We start from the raw sequence: 17,529 nt of genomic DNA, 5'->3' as shown, positions 1-17,529 counted from the left end.
ACGAATTAAAATAATATTATATTTAATATTTTCTGTGTGAACATGCAAGGAAAATAGCTATATCTCAAAGACAGTGCTTTAAAAATTAATAAAAATGTCAAATTAAAGTCAATACTTATTTAATTAGGTATATAAAGTATTCTAATATTTTTTAGAGCTCTCTTTAGTACTTTCTAACTCTTTACTGGATATGATTTCCTCACAAAAGAGTAAAAGGATTTAACAACATAAAACATGAAAACACATTAAGGTATGTTTAGACTGAATGTTGTACAGATCTCAGCAGGGATATCTATATTTTATTTTATTTTTTTTAAGATTTTATTTATTTGGCAGAGAGAGATCACAAGTAGGCAGAGAGGCAGGCAGAAAGAGGAGGAAGCAGACTCCCCACTGAGCAGAGAGCCCAATGTGGGGCTTGATCCCAGGACCCTGGGATCATAACCTGAGCCAAAGGCAGAGGCTTTAACCCACTGAACCACCCAAGTGCCCCGGGATATCTATATTTTAGTTTTGCTTTCAAAAGTCAAAGTGTGAAATCAAAGCCACTTTGATTCTATTTTGATAATTAATTCTATAAAATTTGATGAAGATACTGCTGATAATACAAGCTTTTAAATTGAGATACTGTTTTGGAAGCAACATAAAATTTCAGTGGGACAGTGGACAAAGACAAACACTCATGCAAGATTTCAAAATTAAATTGAGGTAGGTAGTTATATTTTATTACATTACATTACATTACATTACATTACATTACATTACATTACATTTTGAATGATAGAGATTAGTATCTATAAGTTATAAATTTTGTCTTGAGATTGGAAAAATAAGAGAATTCTATAAGATTCAGGCATTTTTTTCTCAGTGACTGCAGTAGAGTGAATTAGATTTTTGTTCTATGCCATTTGAGAGAGCTTGCTGAATACAAATTTACTTTTTCTACATATCTAAGAAATGGAAAGGTTAAACTCTTCAAGATTTTAATGACTTTATAAATGGACCATAAATAATTACTAAAATGTTAATGTGAAATTAATAGCAAACTAGGTGTTCTCAGTTCTTTAACTTTCCTCATTTATGATAGAAACATTTTTAGTGAGTATAATACTATTTGGAAAACTCATCCCTATTTTGGATTGTAAATGCAGACACTTCTTGTACTAAAGAAAATAATTATATCAAATTTTAGTTTAAAATTAACTAAAAAATAAAAATTAGTATCCTTGTTCAGCAGAATTTTTTAAATGTTCCTAAGACTGTACTAATAGCATGAAAGAAGAAGAAACCAGAATATTGGACAGGATCTTTGTCTATAGATCAAATATTTACCCTAAAATGTATTAGCAACCACGTTTCTACATACTCTTGAACTGTTAGAACAGTTCATACTGTTAGAACAGCCAACATTCATCGGATATTTACTATGTAACAAAGTGGTATAATTGCTTTGCACTAATTCATAAATTCACTGGACAGAGGTTTATTTGATTTCTTCATGTACTAGAAAGTATTCTTGGGTTTAGAGATGCATGAGTAAAGAAAATTTTAAAAAAAGAAAAAAAAAAGTGTAGGCATTCACGAAATTTAACTTCTGGTAGGGGAGGCAAAAGGAAAAAAGGTAAGCATAATTTCAAATCTAGGTTACTTTAATGCTGCCATTTTCATAATATTAGAAGGTGTAACTAAACTGTTGGGTCACTAATATCGGGCTGATAGTAATTATTAGATTCATCAAGATTTCTGTGATGTTAAAATATGAAGAAGAAACACAAAATTATACTGTGGACATGTTGAAATAGTAGGTAGATAGAATCAGAATGTGGTAAGGGCTATAGAAAATGGTACTTGGGATTGTAACAGGCATTTGGAGTATTGGAGGACTTGGAAATTTAGACGAGGCACTTAGGAACAGTATTACTTAATATAGGGTTTTCAGGAGTGTGGAGGCCAAGAAAAACAAGGCTGAACCCACCTCAGGTCTAGCCAGGTCTAGCCTTGACATATCTAGCCAGGTCTAGCCTTGAAATAAGTGCAGCCATCTTGGCCCCGACAACCATCTTAGGTCTCCATAACTGGTAAATGACCCCTGGTTCCAGGAAGACTGACCAAAGGATTTGAAAATAAAATACCATACCAAAAACCAATTAAGAATAGGATAGCTGAATGAAGTAATAACTCATGTCAGGAGTAGGATAGCTTGACATTGTAATAAACCATGTCAAAAATAGGATAGCTCAACACTGTAATAAATCACAAGAACATAGGGCTGGTGCTTGTGGCCCAATCACCTACTGCCACCCCTGCTCTGTCTTTAAAACTCTGACTGTAATCTGGTTTGGGGTCCAAGTCCCTACTCTGCTATGTCGGGTATACTTGGGCCCAAAAGCTTAAGCTTGCTGAATAAACCCTCGTGTGTTTTACATCAGTGTTGGCTCCTTGGTGGTCTCTCAGACGCAAAAACTCGGGCATAACAAGGAGGAGAGAAAGTAAGCCATAAAATATTTTAAGAGAAAATGGTTCTAAACTCCAGGAAGAGCTAGTGCAAAAATCGGTTATGTCAAAGCAAATCCAGAATGCTTGGAGATAATGAGAAGGTAAAAACGTCTGAAGGGCTGTAAACTAGGTAGAGAATAATGGAAGGAGGGTAAAATTCTGTAGGGCCTCAGACGCCATTACAAAGAGCTACTAGATGATTATGTCAGAAGATGTGACATGACCAGTTTCACAGGATCACTTTAATGTTCGCTTCGATGATGAATTGTAATAATGCAAAGGTCAAAGCATCGACATTAGGAGGATTTTAGTGCAAAAATCTAGGCAAGAATCCTAGACATTCAAGCCAAGGTTGTAGAAGATATATTTTGGAAGGAAGGCCAAGATTTCTTGGAAGAACAAACAAGAGTATCAGAAAAGTGTATGATGCAAGTTGATTGTAAAGGTATGAGCATTAACAACAGGAAGTTTCATGATGAAAGTGCAAATCAGGAATCTAAATTACAAGAGCCAGTAATTCTAGCATAAATTTGCTGAGATTTTTATGAATAAATTGTTGAAATAAGGTGTTTAAATGTATACCATTTTATTAGAATTAAAAATATTTTCACTTGTTTTTTAATTTATTGTTCTCTAATCAGCAGAGTGAACTCATTTGTTTAATAATCATGCACATGCCTTGAATTATGAACTCCATGCTCAGAGAGTTTTCAAGGTTTTCTGTTGATAGTTTTTTTTCCCCTTAATTTAGAGAAATGCTCCATGTATTACATAAGTTATTTTATGAAATGTTTGTTGCAATATTGGCTTGTTTACACACAATTTTTATGCTTTTAAAAAGGTATACATATTCAATTTTTTACACAGACAAATTTATTGAGTAGTTGCACTGATTAATTTTATATATTTTTAGGTTTTATCTATTCTTCAATCAGAAAAATTAAGCCACCTATATTGTACTATTTTTCATAATTCACAATTTATTGTTTCATAAACATGTAAATTTATAATAATATGATGAAGACTTCTATGAACATCTTTGCATTAATTTCTTCTGGCTGCTATAATAAAGTATCATGCATTTTGTGGCTTAAAACTATATAGATTTATTATTTTATGGTTTTAAGGCTGGAAGTCCATGATAGGTTTCACCACACTCCATGATAGGTTTCACCACACTCCCTCTGGAGGCTCTAGGAAAGAACCCAGTTGTTTGCCTTTTTCAGCTTCTGGTTGTTGTTCTTGTTTCTTGGCTCATGGCCACATATGGTATGACCTTTTCTCCCCTGCTTCCATGGTTACGTGGACTTCTTTCTCATTTCCCTCCAAAATTCCCTCTATAACCATTTTATAAGGACACTTGTGATTACATAGGGTACACCCTGATCATCCCAATGGTCCAACCATATCGAGACCCTTCAGTTAATCACATCCACAATGTCCTAACACTACAGAAGATCACACTCATAGGTTCCATGTTGGGAGCCATGGGACCTGGTCGAGGGTATTGCCTCACTAGGTTAAGGTTTGAACTAATGCAGGACTAACCCTGCGGAGGGCGGGATCACCCTGCAGGCAACTACCAGGAAGACAGATAGCCCAGCAGATAAGCATGGTCTGTTACTCTCTTGCCTTTTCCTCTGATCCCGTATCTCTCTTAAACAAAGAGTGCCTTGCTAATCTGCTGCGAACATTTCTCAGGCTTGTGGGCCGGAGCAACCCCAAGGAGGTAAATTATTCTGTACCTAGGACTATAGAGAACTTTAAATATGTCCCACAATAGACGGTTTCCTCCCTAGGTTGATGTTTGTCCATGGCTTTCACAAGCCGAGCTGTTAAAATACACCCTGCCTCCTGCAAAGGTAACGCCTTCTCATTCCTACTGCTCTCCCATATACTTAGTGTCTTCAGATAGCTTCTGGTTTTCCGTTAACTTATCTCTTGTTTTCCTACAGTTCTTTATTATCTAGATTATCCCTAAAGTTCCTCGTTTTCCATTAACCTATACCTTTTCTTCCTACAGTTCTTTATTATCTAGTTCATCCCAATAGCTTCTCGTTTTCCATTAACCTATATCTTCTTTTCCTGAAGACCCCAGAACAAGTTACAAAACAGCACATATTTGTGCTACATCCCATGGCTTTCTGAGGAACATGATTACTCAAGAAGCAAGACCCTGTCCCCCATTCCTGGCGCCAGTCTGTACCCTTATAGCTTAACTAAAATAATACGTGCTAAACAAAGAGAAATTATTTGATGAGTGCTGAGTTCTTTAATGTCCTTTGCATGAATGTGAACCCCCTGCCCCTATTAAACTGCCTTTATAAGAAACTCGATAATCCAATGGAGATGCCTGACTACTGCCCAGAACTTGCTGTGTGGCTCTGCTGTTCATCTCGCCGACACCACTCCTCCTTGAGGGACACCTGGACCTGCCAGGGCTGGGCCCCAGCAGTTCCAGGAATTAGGACCTGGATATCTTTTGGGGCCAATATTCAGCCTACTCCAATCATCTTCTTAAGGAAGGGGGGAAAAAACAAACAGGAAAGAAAGGTCAATAGATTGAAGAACTCTAGACCAATCACATCTAACTCTTTTATTCACATTTAACTTAATTAAATGATGTAAGGTAAACATATGAATTAATTATTTTCTGTCAATAATCTATTTTCCAGAAATTTGAAAAAAATAATTGCTTGTTTTCCCACTATTTTGGAATGCCATCTCTGAAACAAACAGGAATACTTGCGTTCTTTTTATTTTTATAGCATAGTTTGGGCATGGAATTTCTTTTTAAAGATTTTATTTATTTATTTATTTATTTATTTGATAGATCACAAGTAGGCAAAGAGGCAGGCAGAGAAGAGGGGGAGGCAGGCTCCCTGCTGAGTAGAGAGCCCGATGCGGGGCTCGATCCCAGGACCCTAAGATCATGACCTGAGCTAAAGGCAGAAGCTTTAACTCACTGAGCCACCCAGGTGCCCCTGGGCATAAAATTTTAAGTCAAAGATGTGACTAATACTTTTTCTAGGCTTGTCTTTTTTAAATTCCATAGGCTCCTGACAGTCTAGAAAACTTGCTAATTACAATGAAGAGGACATTTTGTCTTTACTTGCCTTTGCTGCTAAACTTTTATCGGTTGAAGTAATTTTCCCTTTCTGTACTGCAGTTGGAAATGTTACCCCTTCTTTGACTCTCAACTGACATGATGTCTCTTATTCCTATTGCTCGGTAGATGCCTCACCATTCTCTTCTGTGCTGCTAGAAGCATGTAAGCACTTATTTTACTTTGCTTTTTATTAGTTTAAAGTTAAAAAATGATGCTTTAGGTTAAAAAAATGCACCTTAGTTTGCTTCGTATTTGTTTAAATTTCAAAAAAAAAAAAAATGCAGGCTTGGATTCTACTAAGTAGGAAATTATAAGAATATTGATTTTCCTTGTTATATCTTATTTTCCCCAACCATAAAATGAACCATAAAATGATGCAATTAATGATCCTTACAGGTGGTGGTATTGTAAAGAATAAATGAAATAATCCACATGAAGCATTTCACCAGGTACCTGGAAAAAGCAAGCTTTCAGTAAACACTAGCTATTCCTCTATTCTTTTCTACATTCACTTTTAACATTATTTAAATTATTTAGATTATGACCTTCATAATGCCAGGGCTCACAGAAATGATTTCCCAATTCTCAGATACCACTTACTTTCTTAACTTATATTCAATCTCACTAATACTCATATCGTTTAGCTTGTCCATCCTATAAAATAATAATACTTTAAAAAACACAAAATTTCTGCTGGTTCCTGGGTGGTTCAGTCATTAAGTGTCTGTCTTCATCTCAGGTCATGATCCCAGAGTCCTGGGACTGAGCTCCACATTGGGTTCCCTGCTCAGCAGGAAGCCTGCTTCTCCCTCTCCCACTCCCCCAGCTCGTGTTCCCTCTCTCACTGTATCCTTCTCTGTCAAATAAATAAATAAAATCTTAACACACACGCACATATACATACACACACGAAATTTCTCTATTCTTTTTCTATCCTTATATGTCTTTTTCATGTCATGTAACTTCCTTGTTTTGAAGCATCTCACTGTTAATACGCTTGCCCAATAAATTATAACCCATAATCAGTTTTATTCATTCAGGAAAAAATATATAATTCTGCAGTCTAAATGCAGGCTAAAATTTAGTTTATCACACAAACCTTTGCCTAAACAAACACACTTTGCAATCAACTACCCTATTTATGTTCTAAAATAAATGCATTCAGAAAGTAAATTCCAAAATTGTGTTCCATCTTTAGACAAGTATTTACAAACAAGTTTTCTTGCTGAATGAAAATACCATGTTGGCTGGTTGAATTTTTACTCCCAAATAATTATGACTTTTTTTTCCCAAAAATCATACTGAATTAATTGACTATTTTAATGCCATAGTCAAATATACTGCCAACCTTACTTCTTCATCATAAGTCCTTCAAAGTCATCCTATTTTTGTCCACAAGTACACTTTGCATATTTCTTTTTGATTAATTTTCTGGCAAAATTTTCTGCAAAATTTTCTGTCATTTTTTTTTTGCTTTTGTTTTTCCAGTGTAGGTTAAAAGGAAAAAAGAAAAATCTTTGTACCAATCAGTCAGCTCCAAGTATCATATAACTTCTATAACTAAAAAGTACAGATAATTTGCTTGTTTTTCCAGAGAAGTGGGCAGGGAGCCAAAGCTCACAACCAAAATTAGTTCCCAATTTAGTGTTCGATGTCATTTCACAAGGACTGGAATGAAAAATGAGACATTGGACATGTTAACTCTGAGGAAAATTATCACTTCACCTTGTATAGGGCATCTTTATAGGATGAAATCAGAGGAGATAAATCATCTTGTCCTGTGACAGATCTGCCTGTCATCTAAGGGAAAAATGTCCCATAGTGAGGGGGCAGGCACTGTCTGCGTTTCCCTCAGGTTATGACCAGGTATATTTTATGCCTCAAAATAATTATAGAAATTTGGAAATAGAGATGATATATGCAGGACACACTTATGAAGTCAGTTTTTCCCAATGACATTTTAAGTGTATGTATATAAATACAAATAGAAATGCATACATATTTGTGAACTGCATATATCCTTGAAATGGTTACTGAGTAAAGAAGACATTTACTGAATGCTTACCACGATCAGGCATCAGAGCGGCCTGGGATGATCAACCCAAATGAGAGCAAATGTCCAAGTAGGAGGCAGGGGGTGTTTTGTCCTCCAAATCTTCCTCGGAAAACAGGAAATCCGCTTATATTTAAATACTTACAAAGCTGGTGATATTAAAGTCCCTCATATACCTTATTTTGAAATCTAAAGTACTTTTGGGAAAAGATACATTAACTAGAAATGATATCACTCCAAATTATTATTATTATTTTTTTTACATATAAAGGTCACCTTAGGGAAATATGAACAACAGAGGCAAAAATATTTTATCCAGATTTTGTGTTTATTCCTGTGTTATAGTATCACATCTAAGAGTTTTGGTTGCTGTTTTAAACAAGTATTTTTTAAAGTCATAAAGAAGCACTAATGGGGAATTTGAATACAATTCTTCAACACTAATAATTAGCCTAACAATGAATGGGTCTTTGTAGCTTGAGATAAATGCTTGATGGCCACAGCATCTTTTTAAAAGAGCTGTATCTCACATTTTTCAAGGAGGTCCACATCAAAGTTTCTAGATAACTCCAAAGTAGTTCTAAATGTAATAATGTAAAAGGGGTATATTTCTGCTAACAACTAAAAATGCCCCAAACTCTAGTATTATAAAGATAAGTATTATAAAGTATTATAAAGATAAAGCTATGCTGTGAGGCCTCTAAAGAAAGTATTTATTTTCTTCTAAAAACCTATTCCAGTATGGTTGAAAAAAAATTCTTTGGAAATCATCTAATCATCTCATTTAATAAGCACTCTATCACCTTATATTTTTGATCACTTGATATTTGTGAAAGTATATCTTAAAATAAAATTTTCTGAATAATGTCCCCACCCAAACCTTTACATAATTCTTTAAAAATCATACAATTTTGAATACTGAATAATATATTTATAATGAAGAAATTAAAATATCCTTCCAAGGAAAGCCAAATGTGATCATTTTATCTGTGGTTTTCTATAAGGTTTCATTAAATCTTTTCTTTAGCTCACAGTAATATTATAATGGGGCTCATTGTTCACACTTTCGTTCATATGCATGCATTGAGCACATCCTCTTACCTGAGCTGGGCACTAAGTGTACACTGTAAACAAAGTAGACAGGTCAACGAGTTTTAGCGGCCCTAGATTTTTTTCATACAGTTGATTGTTTAGGACTATTGTAACCTTAATGTTAGTGTCATATGAGTCAGACAAAGGAAAGTACACAGGACCAAATAGGTTAGCAGAAAAAAGAAAGTGATAAGAGATGCTTAAAAGCTAAGACAGGCCATTAGCACAGGAAAAGAATGCTACTAGTTTCAAAGAAAATAATCTGGATTTAGTAATTATGTTAATTTCTATGCAACTGATGGAGGGACAATTTAAAAACTGCCACAGAGATTCACTTGGAGAAAATACACTAGCTGGTTCTCTGTTGTCTAAAGGTACCAAAAACTGCACCTGACTGCATTCAAACATTCATTTTGTTTCCTCGTTAAATTATTCATCAAAAATTTATTGGGCACCCTCTATCTATCTATCAGGTATCCTTCTATTTCATGGGTATAGAGTGGTAAAACAAACTACAAAGAATTCCTTGTCCTTAGTGAGCTTATATTCTACTGGAAAAACAATGATAATAAATATACCATATATTTACATTATAGTCATGTACCTGCAAATCTATGTATAGGTATGTTTAGTATACATATAACATATAGATATGGATAGTATATTATCTATATCTATATTTCTATATATCTCTATGGGAACATAGAATAATAATAAAAAAGAAAACTGGGATATGAAATGGCAGGAGAGAAAGAAGAGAGAAGTTTTATAAGTGATTTCTCATTCATTATTTTAAAATTAAAGCTTCTTTCCTAGCTATCTTGAACCTGATGTTTCACATGTTCCCTGTTCCTCAAACACCACACTCTTCCCCCACCCCCATGCTTTTTTTAAATAATTTTTTTTTTTTAAGATTTTATTTATATTGGGAGAAAGAGCCCAAGAGCCAGGGGCAGGGGAAGGGTAGGAAAGGGGCAGAGAGAGAGAAAATATCCTTTGGACTCCATGCTGAGCATAGAGCCTGACAGAGGGCTCAACCTCATGACCCCAAAATCATGACCCTGAGATCATGACTCTTGAGATCATGACTTGAGCCAAAAGGAAGACTTGGGTACTTAAATGAGCCATCCAGGCACACCTCTCTTATACCTTTACATCTATTGCTCTATGTACTTGGATCCTATTCCCAAAATTCTTTAAATTGAGATTTAAAACCCCCTGACTTTTGCTTCAAAGCCTGGCTTAATATGATGCCCTCCATAATACATTTATTTTTTCATCTATGCTTTTCACTCAATGATGAGATCACATTATAATCTTCATGATCTCTATGATCACATTGGTTTCCTATTATGTTAATTTTCCAATTTACTCTTCAGTATTAAATAAACTTTCTTTTTTTAAAAAATTTTTCGTAATATGAATTGCCTAACATCATCAAGTTCTCTGGCCGATGTTTTTTCTTTCAATTAAGTCACCTCTAGTTCAATGGCAATTATTTGAAGAAGCTGGTTTTCTGTTTAAAAGATAACACTTTTACCCCAAAATTTACTGTAGGCTAACATTATGGTTCTGAAACCTGTAACAAGGGAAAAGGACTCAGGATATAGAAGATTCCCCTTAGAATGAGAAGGGAAAACTTATTGTTTTCATTTTTTAAAACAGATCATGATTGTATATTTGTGGTAAAACTCGAATGGTACTATGGATATTGAAAAGAGGCTTTTTTTTGGGGGGGGCACAGAAGCACTGGTATAAAATTTACCCTCCAAAGCAAGATAATTAATATATAGCATATTGAAGCCATTTATGAGTATTAGGAGCAAAAGCAATTATTAGTAGAAGTTAGCAATTAGTAGACTTTAGGCTGCATTTGCATACATACCAGCTTGGCGGGGTGGGGGGGATTGCTGTGAATTTAAATAGCCTCTTTAGGAAATGGGATTAATGTTAATATAGAGTAAAGGTACACTTGCCTTAAGAGTGCTTTTTATACATAATGTTTAAGCAAAAATTATAGTACTTTGCATCACTCTGCGAGTAGTGTTTCCCTGGCAGTTTATCTTTTTGCCTTAGAAAACACACCATTCTAATCTAAAGTCCGTCTGTTCAGTAGACTGATCTAAAATGCAGATTCGGTCATTATACAATTTTGTTTAAAATAGATCTTTGGTTTCTCCAAATCTCAGGAAAATTAAAATTTCTATCCTTCAGTGCCTATCAGGCACTGTGACACTTTTGCACCCATCTCACCAATGCATTTCTTGTCAATGTCAGAAAAGCAGTTTTCTTTCCAGTTTACTAATGTATTTTCGGGTATTCATATTTTTGCAGAAACTATTCCCTAGGCTTGTAAGGCATATTCTCATGCATTATTAAGGTTTATCCAATTCCATATATTTTAATATCAGCTGATGTTTTTTTTTCCTTCAAGATTAGCAATCTGTCTTCCACATTAGCAGTCTGCCAAATCCAGGCTGTATAATCAAACTCAAGTATTTTGTGTAATCTTAATTTGATTTTTGTCACAAGTACAATTTCTATATTATACTTGCATATTTACTTGTCTCTCTCCAGTATTGTTACTTGATATGCCATAACCCCAGTTTGTTATTTTTGGTATATATATATATGTGTGTGTGTGTGTGTGTGTGTGTGTGTGTGTGTATGCACTTTTGGATTCATGATTCAGTTCCAGCCCAGAGATTTTAATTAACTCAGGCTTAAATTAAGCCTGAATCATGAATTTAAAAGAAAGTTTCAAGAGAAAAAAGAAAGGAAGACCAAAGAAGGGGTCATGGTCTCAGGGTCCTGGGATCGAGTCCCGCATCGGGCTCTCTGCTCAGCAGGGAGCCTGCTTCCTCCTGTCTCTCTGTCTGCCTCTCTGCCTACTTGTGATCTCTCTCTGTCAAATAAATAAATAAAATCTTTAAAAAAAAAAAAAAAAAAAAAAAGAAAATAATAACTTTGTACCCAAAGTTTGAAATCAGTCTCCTGAAGGGAATTCTGTAATCCTAATACATTGCTTTATGTTTCTGGAACATTACAAGAAAAGAGAAGAAAAAATGGAAAAAAAAAAAAAAAGGTAAGTCTTCTATATAAAAATCAACTTAATCATGCCTCAGGTGAATTAAAGATATTCAAAATACTGTTATCAACTTATTTCTCACCTTCATTAGAAACTCTGTGACCAAAGGTACTTAACATCCTTGTTCTCAAATGTATCTTAATACGACATTATAACAAAGAACAACATAATATTTGGTGAGACATAATGGGATAAATTTGTCCCATAGCTAAGGGGACTCTTAGACCCAGGTAGAAGCCTTCCACCCTGCCCCAGAAACCACATAGCTCTAGGTAGGCAAGCATTCACAGGTCTCTAGTCCTATCATCTAAATTCTCCTTTCTCTACTTCTCACCAAAAGTCATCTGTCTTCAGTCCCATTCTCCAAGAGTTCTGTCTCTGCTTTGGTTTGCAGTTTATGGAATAAACAGAAGTAAATTATACTAAAGATCTATGGGGGCTACATTCCTTATCCTACTGTGTATCATCTCCCATTTATATTTGTAAAAAAAGAATTTCTGGCATTAGGGGAACTTAACAGGAATCAATGATACCAGAAATAACAATTTGGGAATGAGACAGGCTGTTGAGTTCTTTAAAAAAAAAAAAAAAAAAAATTCCAAGTTCATAATCAGCTAGACTATACATATGCCCACAACTAAATGTCATTTGAATGTTCTTAATTACCTATGTTTTTAGGAAGAAAGAGATCACTTTTAAATCATGTATTTATAGTTTATAGAATTATTTAGTGTTTCACATGACTGGGTAGCATCCTTTCTTCAGGGCACCATTGCTTGGTATTCGGTTTGGCAAAAGAGGAAAGCATAGCAGGTCGAGCAACGAAGTGGTAGGCATCTTTTAGCCACCTTATAGAAGCTAAATTTAATTTAATTCTAATATAGGAAACAGTAAAATGTCTCAATTAACTTAGCATTGAGTAATTAAGAATATGAATATTTTTAATATAAAAAGCACCAGGATCCATTTTATAAAAGTTGTTTAAATATAATAACAATCAACATAATAATAGATTATCACACAGAAGGCATGCAGAGCATACTAATAAATGACAAAATGTAATCAGAACATAATGAGCATAATAATGTAGGCTCGAATGTTTTAAAATTAGGAACATAAATTCATTTCTTAACATATCATAAAACTAACACATCCCACAATGTTGCCATTGGTTTATCTCTTACTTTTGTTGGGGGAAAAAAAAAATCCAGCATTGTAATACTTAATTACAGCTATTTAATAAACATTAAAACAGAAAAAAATGACTTAATTCTCTTTTGATGAAGTCACAATATTACAAAAGTACAGCATATCTCTTACAGATGGAAAATGAAAAAGAAAAAAATTGCATTAAACCCTGGAATGAAATCCATAATCCTTGGATTACAATGCATTATGTGTCAGAACTTGAGCAATAATTTGGTTTGTTGAAAATATCTGAAATTAAGAGAAAACTGCCTAAGTCTACTGCACATTTTAACTGTTAGTATTTCACTATAGACTTCAAGAAAGACATTATTAGTTTGCTTGCTTGTTGATTTGTTTTTTAATGTTCTCAAAAGTACTGTAGCCAGGTCATTACCATTTCCTTTGGCATCTGGTAATCATATATTTGAGCACTAAGGTCATTTTGCCACTGCCAGCTCTTATTAGCTCCTAACACTGTTGTTTTTGTTTTTGTTTTTGTTTTTTGCATTCACACGTGTCTCAGTTCGTGTTCTTCAATGAACTACTACAATTTAAAGCTCTAACCTAATGGCTCTCCTGTGGTACAGGCCAGCTTGCCCAAACATTAAATGGTTCTTGAAATCAGATAAATATTTGTTAAAATTATTAATCCAGAAAATAGCTTTTAGTCACTTACATTCCAATCAGTAAACTGAATTCCCTAGCGAAACACTGTATTAAGTGAAAATGTATTCCACTTGCCTTGTCACTCACAGCCTCCCATTCTGCATTCAAAAGGCTAAAATTTCATTATCAAAAATTCTTGCCAAGTAAACAGCCTAGATTTCATATTATTTAAACTGCATATGCTGGGTAAAAATAACTGGTAGAGAAAATCTGGGCAAAGGACTCTCCGGGTACTTGAGAAAATACTTAATTCTATTGGTCATATCCTGTGACAGCTTTTTTTTGCTTTTTTTTTTTTTTTTTAAGATTTATTTATTTATTCGACAGAGAGAGAACACACACAAGCAGGGACAGCTGAAGCAGAGGCACAGGGAGAAGCAGGCTCCCCGATGTGACAGTTTAAACAAATTCCAACTTCTTCCTTTCTTCTCATTATTACAGATTTTTTTAAGTAAAAGGCAGCCTGAAACATTTCCTTAGAGTACATTTCTGGCCACTACCCCTTTTTAATCCCACTATTTTATAATTAAGGACATGTAGCCCCTGCATTAACTCTTCTGGGGCTGGGCGCTGTCCTGTGTCTTTTAGAGATCAGCTACTCAGGAAAAACGACTTTTATCCCTAGAAGCCAGCTGCTGAGCACCCTCTGCCAGAGTCAGGGGAGTCTCTGTGCCTCCAGCTCAGGTCCGGTGCTCATTTCTGTGGGGCTTGTGGCTGTTGAGGCCCCGAAAACCTGCTCCAGATTCCGCACGGCACGTCACTTCAGTAAGGAGCTTTAGGCTCTAGACTAGAGATTTGAGCATCAGCAGGTTTGTTCACAACCATATTAATGGGGCAGAACAATTCCAGACCACAACTTCCTTTACCCAGAATTTGAAATTGTAGTAGAAACCAAAGATGAGTTTACACCTGAAGTTGTCAAAATAGAAAATGAATCAGAAATTATGGGGAGCATGAGTGAAAGCCCCCGACGGAGAATGGGATTCCATGGCAAAACATGAATCCAAAGAAGATGAATTTTCCAGAAGTTTAGAATAGCCCTTAAGCCGGAACAGTTTCTCAGATATGGCAAAGGGACCGCACCCATCTGGATCTCTGGTGAAAATATCCCTCAAGGAGAGGCTATTGCATATTTTCTGTGGTGACAAGAAAATATCTGAATTCCAGGTCATGCCTCAGCTGTTCAACTCCCTAAAGGCCGACAGGCTGGGCAAGAGTGTCAGTCGTGGTGTCCTGGTTGTGTTCACCTGTGCTGAAAGCCGTAGACTGGGGATTGGCAACACAGAGGAATTTGTTTGGAAGAAAGATACAACAAACACACCCTCAAGACAACGTGGTGATGCCTTACAAATGCTGATCACATCTTAGACCTTGAAATTCCATTTCTAGAACTTTATCCTAAGGAAATAATTATACCAGAGACAAAGGTACAAAGATATTGTTTAAGGTGAGTTTACAATGTATAAATATTAGCGAGACAAAATGTCCAGTGACAAGCAAGTAAGTAAATTTTTAAACGGACACCAAAATATTCATAGTATGTTCATATCTTCATAAAAGTGCTTATGCGTGTGTGTGTCCACAGAAATTTGGAAAGATACATGCTTAATGGGAACTAGTTAACTATGCATGGCAGGATTGAGTGAAATAATCATTTTACCGGTGTATTTGTTTCTTTCTACAATAAAAATGAGTTAATTGCCCAACTAAGACAAAAAAAAAAAGTACATTTAGCTACAGCATTTTAGATTTCAAGTAATAGAAGAGAAAATAACTTGAGCTAGCTTAAGGAAAAGAGGGTATTTTTTGAAGTACAGAGGGATGTTTGATATCAGGACAGAAATGCAGCTGAGCCTTAGGAAAGACGGTAAACCAAACAAGGAGAGCTATCCAAAACACAGACTATGTGAGTTTTCTTTGGTTTTTCATTTCTAAATTTTCTGAGTTGTCTGCATTCATCTTTTCTAGCACAGCTGTGTTCCCTATTAGTGCACATGATGAAAACAAAGAAGGGACGCTTGAGTGGCTCACTAGGTTAAGCATTTGTCTTCAGCTTAGGTCATGATCCCAGAGTCTTGGGACTGAGTCCCATATTGGACTCCTTGCTCAGCAGGGAGCCTACTTCTCTGCCTGCTGCTACCCTTGCTTGTGTGCTCACTCACTCTCTCTCCTTCTAAAAAAATAAATAAATAAAATCTTTTTAAAAAATAAAACAAATAATGACACAAATAAATAAATAAATAAAGCCACCCAGTTTTAGGCAAGTAAAGATTATTTTTTATCTTTCTCTCCCTTGGTCTGAATCCTAAATTTCTGGGGTGGGACTGAGCATCATGAGTCAGGGGTTCCTTCATTGAACTTCCACCAATGGGGTCAATTTCACACCTACAAAACATACCTCATTGTAGATGTAAACTTATGCTTATAGAGTTGATTTACCTCTTGACCAGAAGTGGGCATGGAAAATGGGGATCCATTTTCTGGGTGTAAATTTATACTCTTAGAATGAAAGAAACTTGGAAATCAACATATTTATCAAAGAAAGACACAGAAAAAATGGGACCATCGAAAATACAGCCATGTGTAAACTGCAGATCTTACTATCAGTTAAACTCGCATTCATATACTGACTCTGCCTTTTTATAGGGGCATGGTCTTGTGAATAACATTTAATTTCTTTGAGCATCATTTCCTCCATTGTAAAATAATATTTACCTAACAAAATCGTTTTGTGGGCTACATGGCAGGATGAATATAAGTGAGTTTTGCGCATATAGTATATCAATATAGTGAATTAATATGGCTAGTCCTGCTAATGGTTCAGGTCCCTACTCTGATGAAATCTTTTCAGAAAATCATTCCTCGATTATCTCACCCTTAACTCTCCTTTATTTTTCTCGTTGCACATTTTATTGTTTAAATTATGTCATCTCTGTCTATATTTGTTTTTTAGCTATCTCTTCCATCAGACTGTAAAGTTCACGAGAGCAGAATTGTTCTCTCCATTGCTCACTAACGTAGTCTCGCTTTCCGGAGCAATGTCTATTAGATGAAAATTTGTTTAATGATGGAAATGTATATTAAACACGAAACAGCCATTATAGTTCAGTGAAATGTTAGAGCATATAATCCAACTTTCAGATCTTTGAATATATTGTGTCGTGAACAAAGAAATATTCTTCCATTAAATGCTGAAAAAAAAAGATTCTGAAATTTTTCATGGGATTTCTTAAGGTTGTACATGTAAAAAGAATGTTTCCCAATGAAAGTGAAAAAAAATAAAGATTAGGAAAGTAAAAGAAGATTCAAAAGTATAGTTTGTGTTTCCCATTATCCCAAAGATAAAAAAGTGGAATAAAATATCTAAAAATGCTCTCTTTACTTATCAGAAGGTACTTCTGGATGGTGATGATACGCAAAAAGTTTAATATTAATAGTTTAATGAACATTCTTTTAAAAAATATTTAATTTATTTATTTGAGAGAGAGGGTGAGAGATTGAGAGAGAGAAGCAGACTCCCCACTGAGCAGAGAGCCTGAGAAGGGGCTCAACCCCAGGATCCTGAGATCATAACCTAAGCCCAAGTCAGATGTTTAACCAACTGAGCCACTCAGGTGCCCCTAGTTTACTGAACTACATGGAGCATGTACAACATGGAGCATGTGGTACTGCCTTACAGAAGAATGAAAGGTTGTTTTGTTTTAGATGAAATACTGTAGGTTTGCAATAATTTTATTTATATCAAGCTAAATCATACCATCAATGAATTTTAAGTGATTAGTTGAGCTCTTATGAATTCTTGCCTACAAGGTGATATGAAACAAAGAAGGAAGAACA

The 17,529-nt window shown here is 35.1% G+C and overlaps 1 pseudogene; it reads left to right on the top strand.

The window, feature by feature from the left end:
* Positions 1 to 15,060, top strand: part of LOC131814463 (programmed cell death protein 2-like) — a 111,781-nt pseudogene extending 96,721 nt beyond the window's left edge.
* Positions 15,061 to 17,529: the final 2,469 nt, after the last annotated feature.

Source organism: Mustela lutreola, chromosome 14 (assembly GCF_030435805.1).
Source record: "Mustela lutreola isolate mMusLut2 chromosome 14, mMusLut2.pri, whole genome shotgun sequence".
In the NCBI taxonomy this organism is placed as follows: domain Eukaryota; kingdom Metazoa; phylum Chordata; class Mammalia; order Carnivora; family Mustelidae; genus Mustela; species Mustela lutreola.
The sequence above is the reverse complement of the archived record's forward strand: the minus strand, read 5'-3'. Positions and strand labels throughout refer to the sequence as shown.